Source organism: Pleurodeles waltl, chromosome 8 (genome assembly GCF_031143425.1).
Source record: "Pleurodeles waltl isolate 20211129_DDA chromosome 8, aPleWal1.hap1.20221129, whole genome shotgun sequence".
NCBI classification, from domain to species: domain Eukaryota; kingdom Metazoa; phylum Chordata; class Amphibia; order Caudata; family Salamandridae; genus Pleurodeles; species Pleurodeles waltl.
Window position 1 is genome coordinate 1,511,585,252 of NC_090447.1, and position 16,937 is coordinate 1,511,602,188.

The 16,937-nt window shown below is 41.5% G+C and overlaps 1 protein-coding gene across 2 annotated transcripts in view; it reads right to left on the minus strand.

The window, feature by feature from the left end:
- Positions 1-16,937, minus strand: part of LOC138248844 (uncharacterized) — a 347,922-nt gene that overhangs the window by 260,957 nt on the left and 70,028 nt on the right. The window lies entirely within an intron of this gene.

The following is a 16,937-nucleotide window of genomic DNA, read 5'->3' on the forward strand; positions in this document are numbered from 1 at the left end:
TGCTGTTCCCACGCAACAAGATCTTTTACCTTCATCTGTCAAGTGAATACTAGCTGTTGACTAAGGAGAACACCCGAAAGAGCTCGCTGTAGTGTAACACGACTACTAATCCCCAGCTGTGGTCATGTAACAACTGCTCCATAGAACAAAAAGTAATAACAACACCACCCATCTTCTGACACAGAAATCCCCACGATGAGAAGAGAAGCAGTGGACTTCAAGGCCTCACCATCAGCACCAAGAAGTACCTTACTGTTACAGGTTTCAGGCGGAGGAGATGGCAGCAGATCAGAGCTGAAGACCCAGGGAACGAAGGACCAGAGGAAAAGATGGTTCCACCTAGCTACCCAAGACCACATACCACTCCTCCCTGGCCATGCTCAGAAGTAAGGAACAAGGGATGCTCTCGGTCCTGCAGCTGGGTCTACTAAGTGTGTTTGGTCGTCTAGATGCAAGTCTCCATGCCCTTAGCCCCACATTTTCTCTTCCTGTTCACCCCAACCCCAAAGGTAACAACGGCCTTCACCGTCAGTTACCTCCTATATCCATGCACCCTCTTCCCAATCATGATCCGAAGACCCTCATCCTCACCATGTGTCTTACCCAGCCTTCAAAGGCACTGGGGAGTTCATGCATCCCACCTTCTACTCTCCCTTAACACCATCCACACTGGAGTGCTCCAATCTCGCTGGGCAACTAATCCTCTAATTTAACCAAGCACTGATTTTCTCCTAAGACCACTCTCAACCCACCATTCGTTTACTCCACCTATGCAACTCTCGCATGCATCTGCAATACTGTGATATTTAGCACAGACCACTTTGTTACAGACCACCTTCATTCGGCAACAATACAGAATGGTGGATTCATCCTGGTGGCACACCCATCCTTCCTGCCTGCCACACTGAGAGCCCAATTCACAAAGGGCTCCTGCACTCATGGCAGAGGCCCCACAGTCGTGATGGGGGTCTACACTCATGGCGAGACCTCCATACTGCATTTACCCACTGCGGAGGTCCTGCAACAAGTGCCCGTCCGCATCACAAGTGCAGGGCCTCCACCATGAGGGCGGAGGCCCTTTGTGAATCGACACCTGAGCATTCTGCTTTCCTCACCTCTTCCGCACCCCAACCAAACTCTATACCTCTCCTTCTCATCACACCTGCATGCCTCCTTCTGTCCTCTAGTCCCCCTAGAAACATCCTAGATCCTGCATCCCTTCTGACTCAGTCTGTAATGACTTCGCTTAGCAAAACTTGGATTCGTCGGCAACCACTTTGGTTCTCTGAAATCCAACCACAATCCATCCTGAGGTTCATCGTAGTTCTGGTGGTTGGAGCACACCAGTACAGGAGTAGTTTCTTGTACTGACAGGGATCGCTACACGTGCAAAGGTGTACTGTTATGAGTCCCTCAACATTCCTACAGTGCATTACTGGATATATATCTAGGCCTTCACCTGGTTCATCACATCCAGGAACCCCAAATACATTATTAGTAAATCATGTCACATGGCTGTGTGTGTAAGGAGCAAGGATGGTCTCAATGGGCCTACACAAGCACGGGGCTCTGAGCTCCAGGCTTCACCAATACTCATAGAACCCACAAGGAGGTTAGTAACATGATTGACAGTCCTGAATTCATGCTCCAGTTCATTTGTTTTCTCTATTTGAAAATGGTATCCAATTCAAACATATTCTTGCAATTCATTGGTTCACTCTATTTGTCCCAAAATCAGTACGAGCACACCCAAGACGTGTTTTGAGGACTCTTGTCTTTCTCAAGGCCCAAGATTCCAAAATTTAAATTTGATGTAGAAAGTAGTTGCAGAATTTAGATCACCAATTTGATGAACTTTCCCCAAAAATGGCATCAGGAGGAAAAAGACCGACTTCTCGTAAGTGGTGAGCACTAAAGAAATCAACCATACTCATGCTGTGGCAAAGCCAATGTACTCATGCAGAACAATAAAAGTTTTTTTCCGTATCAGTTCAACTGTCCACAAACAGATTAAGAAAGACTGACAGCTGTTCGCTTAGCCAAGAAACTCCATTGGGAATATGTTTTCCTTTCATCTAGTCAACTAGGCCTCTTTTGGCATATTTGGTAACTTTTGTTCTCACACACTCTCTAGACTTTGCCATATTTATATCAGGGGACTGTCACAGACCGCCTCATTTGCTCACAAGGGATACTTCAACCGAAGATATTTCAGAGATGGACACCACAATCATGCAGGTAGAAGGGTCGCACAGAAATGGTCACCATCATTCCAGGAAGCAAATATTGTCACATCTAAATCTGGCCACAGTAACTCTAAGCAACTGTGATATGAGGGACTACAGTATTTCTGTCCACTCTGTGGGGGCTTTGGCACCTTCACCATCCCAGGGGGCTTTTAGGAGTCTTCTTACCTCACACAAGGTCACAGGCAGCAAAGCCATGAGGCAAAGCGATCAAGTGAGCCAGTGAGATGTACTATACCTGCTGTGCTCCATATGAGTCCTCTGAGTGGTCGGGTATGCCTTATATCCCTGGCTGGGGCACTGGCGCTTGATACCAAACTGGGTGCTGGGTCAGTGGCAGGGGTCCACCCTCTGAACATGGAGCGATGTCCCTCATCCTCCATATTGCAATGGTGCATGCTGGGAGCTGCACTGAGGAGCCAGGACTAAAGCCAAGCATCCAACATCTAGCCTACTTGCCAGCTCCCCAGGTTCTTTCATTCTTTGCCATAATCTGCCTGAACATCCTCACATCAGCCACACACCGTCACACCAGTGTAACTGCACAACCAATTTGCCACCCTGCAGTGTCTGTATCTGAGATCCAGGATCATTGGATGGACAATGGAGGCAGGATCTCCTTATCACTACAGGAGGTAGTAATCGCTTTCCACATCCCCAAAGGAATCCTTGCAGAAATGTCACAAACTAAAAAGTTGTCTCTCGAGACACTCTCGCTGGCAGCTGTAGAGAAGGGATTCCTACAGGTCCCTTAAACACCAGCAACCCAACTGTGTTTTTACACCTCACACTCTCTCCCTCTTATGGTCCCAACTCTTTGGTAGGATCAATAATTCTGGAATAGTATTTCATATCTCACGTGTGTGCACTCTTTAAACACTATTTCTACATTTACAGTGAATACACCCACCTACCAGACCCCTTAAAACCCACCTTCCAGCTTGTGCACCCAGTTACAGCTGCCTTAACAACTAGAAGTGAAATACTTTGGAGCAGTTACTTGCATATTACTGCAAGGCAGCATTCCAGACCTGCATAAATGCAGCAGCAGACTTTGTATTTGCAGCACGCTTCGCAAGACCTATAAGTCTCCTTAAGTTTGTCTGTTCCCAACTTCATTTACCATTTCCACTCTTCCAATATTGCAGTAAATCCCAGAGGTATCAGTCAATGCCCACAAGTATCCACCAAGGATGCTAGTGTTTTATCAATTGATGAATTAAGGGTACTGTCGAAAGCAGGACTAGAGGGGAACTGACCAGGTCACGTCTATGGTGTCAACAATCTTCGGCAGAACTTGTCACCAGTGTTGGAAAACATTCAGACATTACCATATCGTGTGAAGAAATTGCCCATAGCACATCCTCTAGTACTGAGGTTTAGGTAAAATATGTGGGCCATGGTAAACAGTGTATGAGGCTTCTTACGAGACCCGTTTGGCATCAGCATCTCTAGAACCCTGTAAAGAGATCAGTGGAACCACAACTCAAGGGTAGCCTGCAACGTCAAATGATCTCTCAGTTTCCTTTTCAGGATCAGGAGAGGGTTGATGATTTTATTCGAATGAGATCTGTGTTCCCATGAGGCTGCACACATGCCATATTCAAACTTTGAAGCCCTGCTTCAGAGGGAGAATATTTGCATATAGACTGGGGCACAGCACGGCAGGCGCCATTCATGGTTCTAACTCAAGGCACTCTGAAAAATATACTTTTCAAAGCTGCTCTTTACACTTCAAACTTTCGAAAAAGGTTAAGACAGGTCCAGAAAAGCAATAATTTGTCTATTTAGCACCCTTGTTATCTGAGTCCTTTCAATAAACCAGCTGGACGTTTATGCTTAATTTACTCTAGAGCTGTAGTAATTTCAGGCCTGTTCATGGCTCTTCGGATCGCCTTCTATAATTCCATGAGCAGATTGGGTGAATGCAACGTTCTGGACTTCCTAAACCAGTGTACCAGCACATAACATTTCAAAATAAAGTCCTCCTATCAGAGCTATACATCTTCCTTACGTTTATCTGTATTTTGGCCAAAGAGTCTAGTAGGACTCACATCTTCCTGGGGATGGTTTGACACACGGGGAAATTGATGGTTCGTTCCATAAAGTTATACCATACTCCATGTTGTCCCACAGGATCTCAGATTAAGTTAGAATTTAACAGGAAGATGTGTGAGAGTTGAAGCCACTTTCCTCATTACTGTTAAGACGTTTCGACCAAAGGTCTAACCTTAAGAAACAGGACTTCAGCCTGGCTCCCGAGTATGTGTTTAAGTTAAAGCTCTACAAATTAAAGTGGTTTGTCGATCTCATGATCTGCAGCAGCTCTTCGGTCTGCAATGATAACTGGCTGTCAAACATTTGAGTACAGTAACAGCCTACTGCAAGCCTCACCCGCTATCTTTACCACACAATGCATTCACCACTAATCCTTTACCATGCAAGGCACGTATATTTAGGGTAAGTGTATATATATTACAGAGTGATGGTTGCCACTCTGTTGTTAAAGTTAGGGTTACCAAAGATAGGGATTTCTTGGATTTTTGGCCCTTAATAACTTTGCACCCGTATGACGAATCTCCACAAAACTGTGCAGGCCTGTTCCAACAGTTACATTTTCAGAGGATTGAAAGTTTTAGGGGGGTTTGGAAAGAAAAAAGGGTGTCCTAAAACACATTTGAAATCCAATGCATTTTACATAGACTTTTGTATTTCACACAGCGGCAAAACGGCTGAACAGACTGTAATGAAATGTCACAGCAATGTACATTAGACCATGCAGATTATTCTGTTTGCTATTGGAAGTGATGTTATGAAGTGGTTATAAAGTGGTTATGAAGTCATACTGGCCAACAACTTAGTGATATCTTGCAGCACAATGCTACTAAAAGTAGCCAGGACGCCCAAGAAATAAACTAGGCTGCATATGTAAAGTTTCAGATTTACTACATGAACACCTGGCACGCGTTTGTGGTGACATGCTACTGGAAACCTATAAACAAATACATATGAATAGAATACATGTTAATCTACTTAAGCTTTCTTTGCATGCTCTATGGCTAACAAAATAGAACTGGCCCAACAAGCCTAACAAAAAACATCTTTCTTATGCACCTATGCGCAAAATAATGAAAAGTTGAGCTAGCAGTGAGCCACCCAAACCACTATTTGGAGGATATGATAATTTGCCACTAGGAAACAAATATCTCACTTTTACTAACAATAAGAATGATTGCCTTTCATTCACTTTGGGCTTCATATGTATCACAATCCTACTAAAAGTAGCAAGGAAGCCCAAAAAATAAACTAGACTGCATATGTCAATTTTCAGATTTTACTAAATGAACAACTGAAATACCCAGTTATGGACCCATGCTAAAGGAAACCTATAAACAAATACATAACTAATAGAATACATCTTAATCTACACAAGTTGTCTTTGCATGCTCTCTGGCTCACAAAATAGAACTGTGCCCAACGAGCCAAAAAAACATCTTCCCTATGTACTCCTGTGCAACAAAATGAAGAAACAACCTAGCAGTGAGGTACAAAAGCTACTATATAGAGAACACGGTATTGGCCATTAGGGAAAACATAATATTCATACTTTTTATAACAATGATTGGCTTTCATGCACTTTCGGCTTCATGTGTATCACAACCCTACTAAAAGCAGCAAGGAAGCCCAAAAAATAAACTAGAATGTATATGTAAAGTTCCAGAATTACTACAAGAACAACTAAAAGACACATTTATGGTCATATGGTAATATAAACCAATAAACAAATATCATAGATAACAAGAAAGAAATCACATTAAATCTGATTGACACTCATTAGTTATAGTTGGTATTCACAAAGATAGGAATTTCTCAAATATTAGCGCCCTCATAACTTGATGACCTACAGCATTTTCTACATTTTGAGATGATGTAAGTTTTTATAGTGAATCCTTAAGGGGGTGTAAAGTTAAAAGGGTGTTCCAAAACATGTTTTTCCACCAATGCATTTTCCATAGACTTTATTTGACGTAGCGTGAAAACGGCTGAACAGAGTTATATGAAATTTGGCAGGATTATACATTATGGTGCAGAGATGGTGCGTTTTGGGTACTGTGGTAAAGTAGGGTAAGTATTTTTAAGGTATAAGTCAATTAAACTTAATGATATCTGCCACTGGGGTACTTTCGTGGAATTTCACAAAAAAGTTTGTGAAACTACAGCTGTACATGGCCATAAACTTATTTTAAATACCTATTATCACTTGAATAAAGTGGTAATAGGTAGGGACCTACTACTTACCTATATCTAAGGCCCTAGCACTGAACACAGCCAAAGTGTAGTAAAAACAATATGGATGCCTTTTCATTCTCTAAAAACCATTACCCGATTATATACTGGCTCATCATCACCATGCAGCACGGTATACTGCAAAGTTATCATGGTATACCATGGCCCAAAATGTAACTAAGATGTATTATGGGATTGTGGTGCCCTTGCGTTCTGCATGGTGTCAAATGGGCAACGCCAGGCGTGGCCCTGTTTTATTGGTAAATCTGGAGAAATGCAAGGAAGCTCAATTTGCTGTTCTGCGTTACTCTACACACCATAATCTACATTGCTGCTCAATTTCACATACATCCGTATGCCACACCACCGTAGCCCCTCCATTGTACGAGACTCCAATCTAAGCCACTCCACTCTACGTTCGAATACTATATGGACCTCCACTCTATGACACTCAAGTCTACGTCACTCCACTGAAGGCCACTCCACTGGATGCTACTCCAGTATACGCTATTCACTCTATGCCATTCTACTATATGTCACTCCACTCTACTCCACTCCACTCCACTCCACTCTATGCCACTACACAAAATACCATTGTACACTATTCCACTGCATCACACTCCACTGTATGCTACTCCAGTCTACACCACTCCATTATATGCCACTCCACACCACTCCACGTTATTACACTGTACACAACTCCACTCTACTTTACGCCAGTCCACTCTATGCTATTACACTGTATGCAAATCCACTCTATGCCTCTTCAATGTATGTAACTACGTTATATGCTACTCCAGTATATTATTTTCCACTCTACGCCATTCCACTGCATGCCACACCAGTCTACACCACTTCACTGGACACCACTTCACTGTACACTACTCCCCTATACGCTATTCCAGTCTAAGCCACTCTATATACTCCAATGTATGTCATTGAAGTATGCGCATCGCCAGTGTATACGACTCACCTCTACCCTACTCCATTCTACGCTAGGCCTTTGGATGCCACTCCACTCTATGCTATTTCAGTCTACCCCACTCCACTGTACACAATTTCAATATCTGTCCATCTACTATATGGTATTCCACTCTTCCTCACTTCATTGTACGCCTCTCCACTGTATGCTATTACACTCTACCCCACCCTATAATACACCACCCCAGTCTACACCCCTTCACTGTAAGCAGCTCCACTATTACACTTTACACCACTCTACTGTATGCTATTACATTCTATGCCACTCCACTGTACACCACTCCGTCTACGCTTCTCCTCTCTACCCTATTCCACTGTATGCCATTCCAACTCCAGTTCACTCTCCTCCACTTTATATAACTACACTTTACAAAACTCTAATACACTCTATGCCACTCTACTAGACTCTACTCAATCCCCGTACACTTCACTGTCCAAATTTGAACTCAACTCCATGCCCTACTCTCTATTGTACAACACTCTACTCCACTCTACGACAGTTTCCAACAATGTACAACACAGCATTCTACTGTATGAGATGCCACTTCAATTGATAAGTTTCCTCAACTCTAAGCTACTTCAATGTATGCCACCAACTCTAAGCTGATCCACTGTACACTATTCCACTCTATGCCATTCCACTTTTTTATGCTCCACTGTGCATTATTCCACTGTATGCTATTACACTCTATGCCACTACAGTATATGACACTCCACTGTGCGCCACTCCATTTTATGACTCTATAAAGGTGTACCACACTTCATGGCACCCTGCTCCAATCTATCCCCGTACACTTCACTTTCCAAATCTCTACTCCACTCTGTGCCAGTATACTCCAATGTACAACTCTGTGTTCCACTGTACAACACTTTTCAATATGACACAGCACTACACTCTACGAGATCACACTCCAATTTATAGCAGTTGATTACCTATGCTGCACCAGTAAACTCCACTCTATGCCACTCAACTCTGCGACACACCAATGTACTCTATTGTAATTTACTCCACAGTACGTTACACCAATCCACTTGACTCTACTCCACTGTACAACACTTTACCTCACTCTGTGCTACTATACAACAATCCCCTCTATGAAGCTGTACATACTATTGTAATCCATGCAACTCCACTCTACTACAATGTATGCCACTCTCCAACACTTTACTCATGTCTATACCCCTTCACTCCACTGTGCTATACTGTATGCCACAGTACAACACTCTACTCCACTTTACAATACTCTAGTCCACTATATGATACTGTACGCAACTCTTTCTATGCCACTGCACCCCACTTTTCTCCATTCTGCTCTGACAGAGTACTCCACTGCACACCACTCTACTCCACTCTTTGCCAATCCACTCTGTAATACTGTACACCAGACTCTACAAAAATCAATTAGACTGTATGCCACTCTGCTCTACTGTAGTTTACACCACTTTCCAATGCTGTATGACACCCCACTACACTCTACTGTACAACTCTCCTGTACTCCAGTTATGCCACTTTACTCAACTGTATGCAACACCACTCCACTCTACTGCACTCCACTGTAAACTACGACACACCACTTTATTAAACTTTACTCCACTCTACACTACTCCACTCCAGTGTACGTCACTATACTCAACTCTGCTACACCTAGGGCCTGATTACGACCTTGGCGGAGGGAATTACTCCATCCCAAAAGTGACGGATATCCCACCTGCCATATTACAAGTTCCATAATTTCCTGTGGAACTTGTAAAACATCGGATGGGATATCTGTCACTTTTGGGACAGAGTAATCCCCTCTGCCAAGGTCGTAATGAGGCCCTTAACCCCATTCTACACCACTGTACTATACTTCGCTCTACGCCTCTCCACTGTCCGACTCTCTACTCCACGGAATGCAACTCCACTCTACAACTCTGTATTTTACTCTATGCCGTTCTATGATACTGTATTCCACTCTATGCCTATCCACTCTACACTATTGTACTACGCTGTATGACACTCAACAAGCCACTCAACTTCTCTCTATGATGCGCTACTCTGCCATATGACACAACACGTCATTCTTCTCCACTGTACTGTACAACACTCCAATTGATGCTACTCCACTCTATGACACTTTACTTCACCCTACTGCACCCTAAAGCACTCGACAGTCTACAAAACCCAACCCCACTGTTCGACATGCCATTCCACTGTACAACTCGCTGCTCCAGTCTACGATACCGGACTCCGCCACACGACACCATGCCATTACACCATATAACACTTTATTACACTGTACGATACGCTACTACATTCTACTCTATCCTATTCCAATGTACAATACTCAACTCTATGACAGTAGACCTTACAACACTCTCCTCCACTGTACTGTATGACACTCCGCACTTGCGACACTGGGCTCTATGATGTGTAACACATTTTTATTTTTCATGTTAATTGAAATTAATCCAGTGAAAAAAAACAAAGTAGTAAGAAAACATATTTTCCCTATATACACCAAGTGTAAACTACAAAAACTTTAAAAATTCTAAACTTATAGTTATAACTTTCATTTACAATTGATCCACCACCTTCAAATTATTACAAGTAGTGGACCTCGTTACACACTCTTTTCACCTCACTAACAAGACAACTCTATCAACAACTCACCACTCTTCCAGTCACTGTCTCCTCACTAATAGTGATAGTCCACTGTACAACACTACACTGTACAAGACTCTCTGCCACACTACTGCACTACACAATACTGAATTATGCAACTCTACTGAACTCCACTCTATGCCTCAACCCTCTGCTACACTCTATACGACTCCACGACACTGTACTTGATGACACACCATCACAGGCCATTTCATGACACTCCAGTCCACAACACTGAGCTCTACTGTTCCCCACACTACTACACTTTACAACATGCGGCTCCACTTTACGATACTCCATCCCATGACACGACACACCACGCCACTCCACTGTATAACATTTTATTCTCTTGTACGCTAGGGAACTCCACCTGACTCCTCTCTATTCCATTCCATAACCCTCCACTCTATGACACTCTCATGCACTGTACTGTACTACACTCCGCGTTATGACACTCCAATCAATGGCACTCTACACTGCAATTCAAAACACATTTTTATCAAAAGAAAACCATTAAAATACAATGAAAAAACAAAGGTTAGGGATATTTTATAGTTGGAAATACCGTATGTATTTTGTTCTATAGAAACCCAACGTAAAATACACAAGCGGTAACTATTGTAAAGTTATCATTATAACTTCAATTTATAATGTTTGCACCACCTTCAAATTACTATGTTGTGCACCTGCAAACACGGTCTGGTCAGCTCACTTGCCACACTACCTAAACTATAACTCGTGCCTCTTCCATGTACTGTTTATACCCTTGCATACTACATCAGTTATAGCATATGAGATAATAGCATTCATAACAACACTTACCTTCTCAAATTATACTATTTGTCACAACATAGTGCATGGTAGAATGGTGGGTTATAGTTAGTGTTGTCTGGTTAGCGAGCTGAAAAGAATGGGCAACAAGGCCCGCTATTTACAAAACTTTGACAGTAGTGGATAAATTGTAAACGAAAGTTATAACAATAACTTTAGAATTTGAATTTTTTAAGTTTGTGTAATTTAAACCTGGTTTGTATAGTATAGGGAAAATAAGTTTTGCTTAATATAAGTAAGGTTTAACCTTTCTTTTTTCATTGAATATCTAATACAGAGTGGCAGTTGCCACTAGGTAGTTAAAGTTAGGACTCAGTTTCTATAGAAAAAGCATTTTATGTTTTGCTAATAACTTTGGCGCTATGTGATGAACCTTCACAAACTTTTTAAAAGAAATATGACGTTCACTTCAGCTGCTGTCTGGAAAGTTTCGGGGTGATCCGTGAAGCGGGGTTGGAGAAAAAGGGGGGGTCCCAAAACACTTTTTCCCTCATGTTTAATTATATTTTTGGTCAATCGCGAGGTAGTGGTATGTGTTTGTTTGCTTGCGACTGACTCCCAGCATGCGCTCATAGTCATTATTGCCTTTTTCATGAAACTTGTACTTCCCCTTTCTGCAGAGAAAGGGGACCGAGGCTGCAAAAGTCTTACTGGGCATGTGCTTTGATGTACTTAATCGGTCCACTAGTTGCTGAGAGAATTTCAACCTGTAAGGCTGCTTCAAGATTTCAATTAAAGTCACAACAGTTCTAATCTAGGCTATCTGCAACCTTTTGGTGGTGATGCCATGGTCATTGTTTCACCACTCTACACACCGTTTCCATCCTATAGTACTTGATGTTGCTCTGCAATTTAGTTCAAATATATTCAATCTTGTTTAAACTTCCAACGTCTTGCTTGAGGTCAAAGAGCATGGGATGATAAGTCAATATTTACTCCCCCCTCCCTTCTCACCTCCTGGTATGGGAGTCACTATTGAGCCTTTGCCGGAAGGTTTCTGATCTGAGATGCTTGCAACAGAAACCCTGGAGCTCAGAAAGTTCTATTTTATAAAGCAGTAGCATACATTTGAGCTCCATGCCACAGAAGAACAGACATCCAAGAGTATGAATGTTATTCTTTGTTTTTTTGGGGCGGAGTGTCCTGATGGGTCCATCAGGTTATGCGCTGTTAAGAGCTGGGCGAAGGCCTTCCTAGTTGGGAAGATAAAATCTCACATGATAACTGATATTAGAAGCAATTGAGGATCTTATTCAAATCTATGCCAAGTATGCCGCTGTAGTCGGAAATCTCTTAACAAAGGTCCCAAAAAGGCTGGAGTGTCTTGGCTGGCATAAGTACCAACCCTCTGCTGTGCTCTAAGTCCTGTATAACCTTCTTCACTTGGAAGAGAACCAAACAGAGAATCTTTTCCTTATGACAGCAGATCACTCGAAGAAGTTGCTAATACAGTTTTTTGTAGTTTCTCATTTTCTTCTTTGCGTTTAGATGTGTCTTTTGGATAAAGGCAAAAATAGAGTTTTCAGATGCATAGCTTGTAGCCTTACAAACGCTGACTGAATAGGTTTCAATCAGAATCAAAGTCAGCAAAAATAAGATTTTATTATCATTGAAGAAATAAAAAACTAGGACAACAGGCAGTTGAAATCATTGGGTGCTGCCTCCTGCAATAACCTAACAGAGGTCAGTTTTCACATCTCTGGTTTTTGGCTTGAGAAAAAGGTTACAGTTATCACACTGGCCGATGTGTGTTGTCTATAACTGGAACCAATAAATAAAGTTTAAGTAAGAAATTCTCACACTGGCAACAAAATGCAATAGTCCTCCTTCTGTTTCCTTCTTGCCAAATCCAGCATCTGTAGTTTTCAAGGGTATTGCAAGAAAATACTACGCTTACTTGGACAGAGCTTAATTTTTTTGCCCCGTAACGAAGACTCTGTTTACATAAAATTCAATAAAAATATGTGAATTGAAAGCATATTGCCGAGTTATGAATACGCTCATCTAGCCAACATGGCAAAACAAAATAACTGATAAAGGCACTTCTTGAAGATGGATCTTCCCTTTTCAGTCACTGACAATAATCTCTGTATTCCAATGATCAAAACTGACTGCTCACCAATGGGGCAACAAAGGTAGGAAACTCCAAGCGTACCTCTGCTCTAACATCTCACATCATGGCCCGGTTCCATAATACAAAAAACTGGTGGCTTATACTATGAAGTTCGCACATCAAACATATGTGCCAGATTCTCAGGGGAAATTCCTTGTCCTGTAGAAACAGAGTTGTACAATGGGTGCCAAACTGGTTTTACACCCAACCACCAAGGGTGTATATTGTGCTGAATGGAAGGCCAATCAGAACTGGTATACTTATCAAGGAATACCAGGGCACACCGGTGTAGTCCACAATGTCCATATAGGTGATACAGTATACACCAAAGTCCAATACGCGTTTTCTTGGTTGATTAGGGTTTATTCTTCTCAAGACACAGTACATTCCAAAATGTCAGCCGACACGTGTTTCGACATCTAGACTTTTCCAAGGCTGCAAAGGTCAAATATGCAAAGAACGGATACAATAAAAACTTAACAGACGGTAACAGGGAGCTTTTGATGTGTATTTACAAGTATTGGGTGAAGAAAGAAAACCTCTTAGGGGATCATGCTCTCTAGTGGAATGGATGTTATCTCTATTAAGTACGAAGGATAGCGAACAGTTAAGCGCAGAGTGAAAAACCAGAGATCGTATGCACGCAGAGCACATGCCTGGAGTCACTGGATCGTTAGGCCACAGAAACCATGCATTTAATAGAACGCAAATCTATAGTGCCACCATGAGACCATGTGTGAAAAAAAACACTAGACGTTGGAGAAAACAACAAAAAACAGCGACATACCATAGATTTTTGATGATAGTGTCCATACATGGTGGGAGGTACATATTCCCCCAATTGGAATAAGAGACAGCAAAAAAAATCTTTCAAGATCTGTCTTCTGAATACCAGGAATAATTTTTTTGTCATTTTTCAAAACAGGTATCTGTAGCAAATGGCCATGATAAGCCTAAAATGACACCCTAATTAGTAAGTAAAGTGGCCCATGGAAAGTTTCAAGACGATGTTATGACTATGTAGGGCATGACAATATTGAGGTGGCGGTAAATTGCAAAAATTGAAAAATTTGGAAAATTAGGAGAATGGTGTTCTCCATGCTAGAAGGAAAACCACTTATAAGTAAGGTAGGTAAAGTTGAATGAAATGACGCCAAGTCAATTATTGTCATGTGCATTTATAAAGTAGGAGCAGCCATGGTAAAGGGACGATCTCATATTGGTTAGTCTTTATCAAGAAAATAAACAAATTTAGAAGGTTGTAAGTTTACCTAAGGAGTTGCAGTCTTTACAGTTTATCGCGCTTGCCAATATTGTCAGAACAATTAGGTATGACAAAAAGTGTGTACAAACGAGAGTGCCAGAAAGAGCGTAAGCGTAGCCATTCTACCCCGTTCCCTCAATCCAGAGTATCAGAAAGCTCACCTTATCGTCCGTGTCGTGTAGAGTGAAGCGGTCGTATCTGGTGCGTTAGTAAGCGAGTGTGCTATTTACGACATTTAAGAGCAACAGAAAGCAGACTAGACCGCAGGAAGTGAGAAAAAGCCATAGGCACCATCTTGTAGTGGATTAGTTACGTGAAACACCGTTTACAGTAGTTTGTGTTTTGAAACAAAGTGTGTATCTCCTATGATGGATTATATTGTAGGTATCCATATTTAAAAGAAAAACATTGACAAAACCTTTAGCCGGGTATTTAAAAAAAAAATTAAGATAGAGTATTGAGACATGTAACCACATTATATCTCTGAAATTGTGAAGGTATATTAGTGATACTTTCAAGCATGTTTTGGTGCGCTACACATTTTCGCATGTATGTGTGAAACATAGTATCACAGAGTTCAAACAGAGCTAATATAGGGGAATCATTCCCTTGCAGCTTGTTTATATAAGAGAAATCGTATCACAAAAATAATAACTATGGATAGGCACATGAAATAAAAAAAAATAAAAAAAACAAAAACGGAATGGGTTGTGTGTATCTTTTGCCATGTTCAGAACCTGTCAATATGATGTAATTTCTCAAGCTTGTCTTTAAATAGTTTTGTCGATGTGTGCGTGAGAATATAGTGTCATGGATTGCTATCAGAGCTGACATTTCCTTGCAGTTTGTTTATGTTGAAGAGACCATATCACAGAAATTGTTCCTATGGTTAGCCACACGATATAAAGAACAATCAGAAATCTTACATTAGTCAAAGGAACACAAGTAGATCTTTTTCCATGTTTAGACCCTCTTCTAATGCCCTATGTTTGATGATCCAATTGCTTTCCATACTTCTTAGGGTCAGGGTTTTGTCACCACCCTGTGGTAGTGCACCTACTGTGTCTATACCATGTACGGTGATGCCTAAGATTTCTCGTTGTCCATGGGCAGTGTTGTAGTGTGTGGCAAAGGGGTAATTGGTGTTGTTGCGAATGGTCCTTATGAGTTCTTGGATTCTCTCTTTTAATGGTCTGATGATACTACTAACATAGGTGTGGCCACACACACACACACATATCAACCAGTATACCACATATTTGGCATTGCAGTTGATGAACTTGTGAATCTTGTATGGAATCTTGGTGTTGTATTGGAAATTGACTGTCTTGTCTTTTAAGTAACAACAAATATTATAGTGCCCACACTTGTAGGAACCTAAGGGTGGTTTAGGTAACCATATATCAGTAGCGCTAGGTGGTAGGAAACTATGACACAATGAGTCCCGTAGTGTATGGCCTCTGCTGTGTGTGACAATGGGTTTAGAAGTGAGGCCCTTTTACAGGGTGTTATCGGCTAGCAGGAAAGACCAATGTTTGTACAGAATTGTGTAGATCTGGATTGAGAGCACTATGAGGGGTAATCAAAGATAATTTACTATGTGTTCTAGGTTTTTCCTTTTTGGATGCAGTCAGTAGACTTTCCCATTTTGTCCTTTTAATCCTGCTGCTGGCTTTGCATATAATACTTTGGGGGTAGTCCCTCAGTGTAAAACGTTGACCATCTGGTTTAATTCATTGAAGAATTTGATGTCCTCACTACAGTTTTGTCTAATCCTGGTGGCTTCTCCATAAGGGATAGCTCTAATTTGTGAGAGGGGATGAGAACTTCTTGCGTGTAATATGGCATTACAGGTCTTATGTTTCCTATATAGTTTGGAGCAAATTTTGTTCTCTGTGTATAGGGTGATGTCTAGGAAGTTGACTTGTGTCTTGCTATGTTTACTGGAGAACTTGATGTTATAAATAATATTTGCATAAAAATGTTGTAAAAAGAGACCCAGAGAGTCTGAGTCCCCGGACCAAAACATTAGTATGTCATCTAGATATCTCCCCCAGGGTAGGACATATTGAGTCAGTTCAGGAGGGCACATTTGCCAAAGGTGTACTCTTTCAAAATAACCCATGTATAGATTTGTGAAGGGTGGAGAGAATTTTGCCCCCATGGCTACTCCCTGGGTTTGACAGTACCATGTACCGTTATGTATGAAGATATTGTTGTACAAAAGGGTTTCGATAAGATCAATTAGCATGTTGGAATGTTCCAATAAGGTGGCGTCCTGTGTGTCCAAAAAGTGTTGTGTAGCCACCATACCCTGAGTTCTAGGGATGCTAGTGTATAATGAGGCAACATCCAAAGTCATTCGAAAGTGTCCCTCTGTCCACTCAAACCAATGATTTTGCATAACAAATCCTCTGTGTCCCTAATTTTTGAGGGTAGTTTGCTAACAAAAGGTTGTAGGAAAATATCTATATATTCAGATAGATTCTCTGTGGGGGATACTATCCCTGAAATAATAGGTCTGCCTGGTGGGAAATGTGTGTATTTTTGTGTAGATACATGGTGATGTAG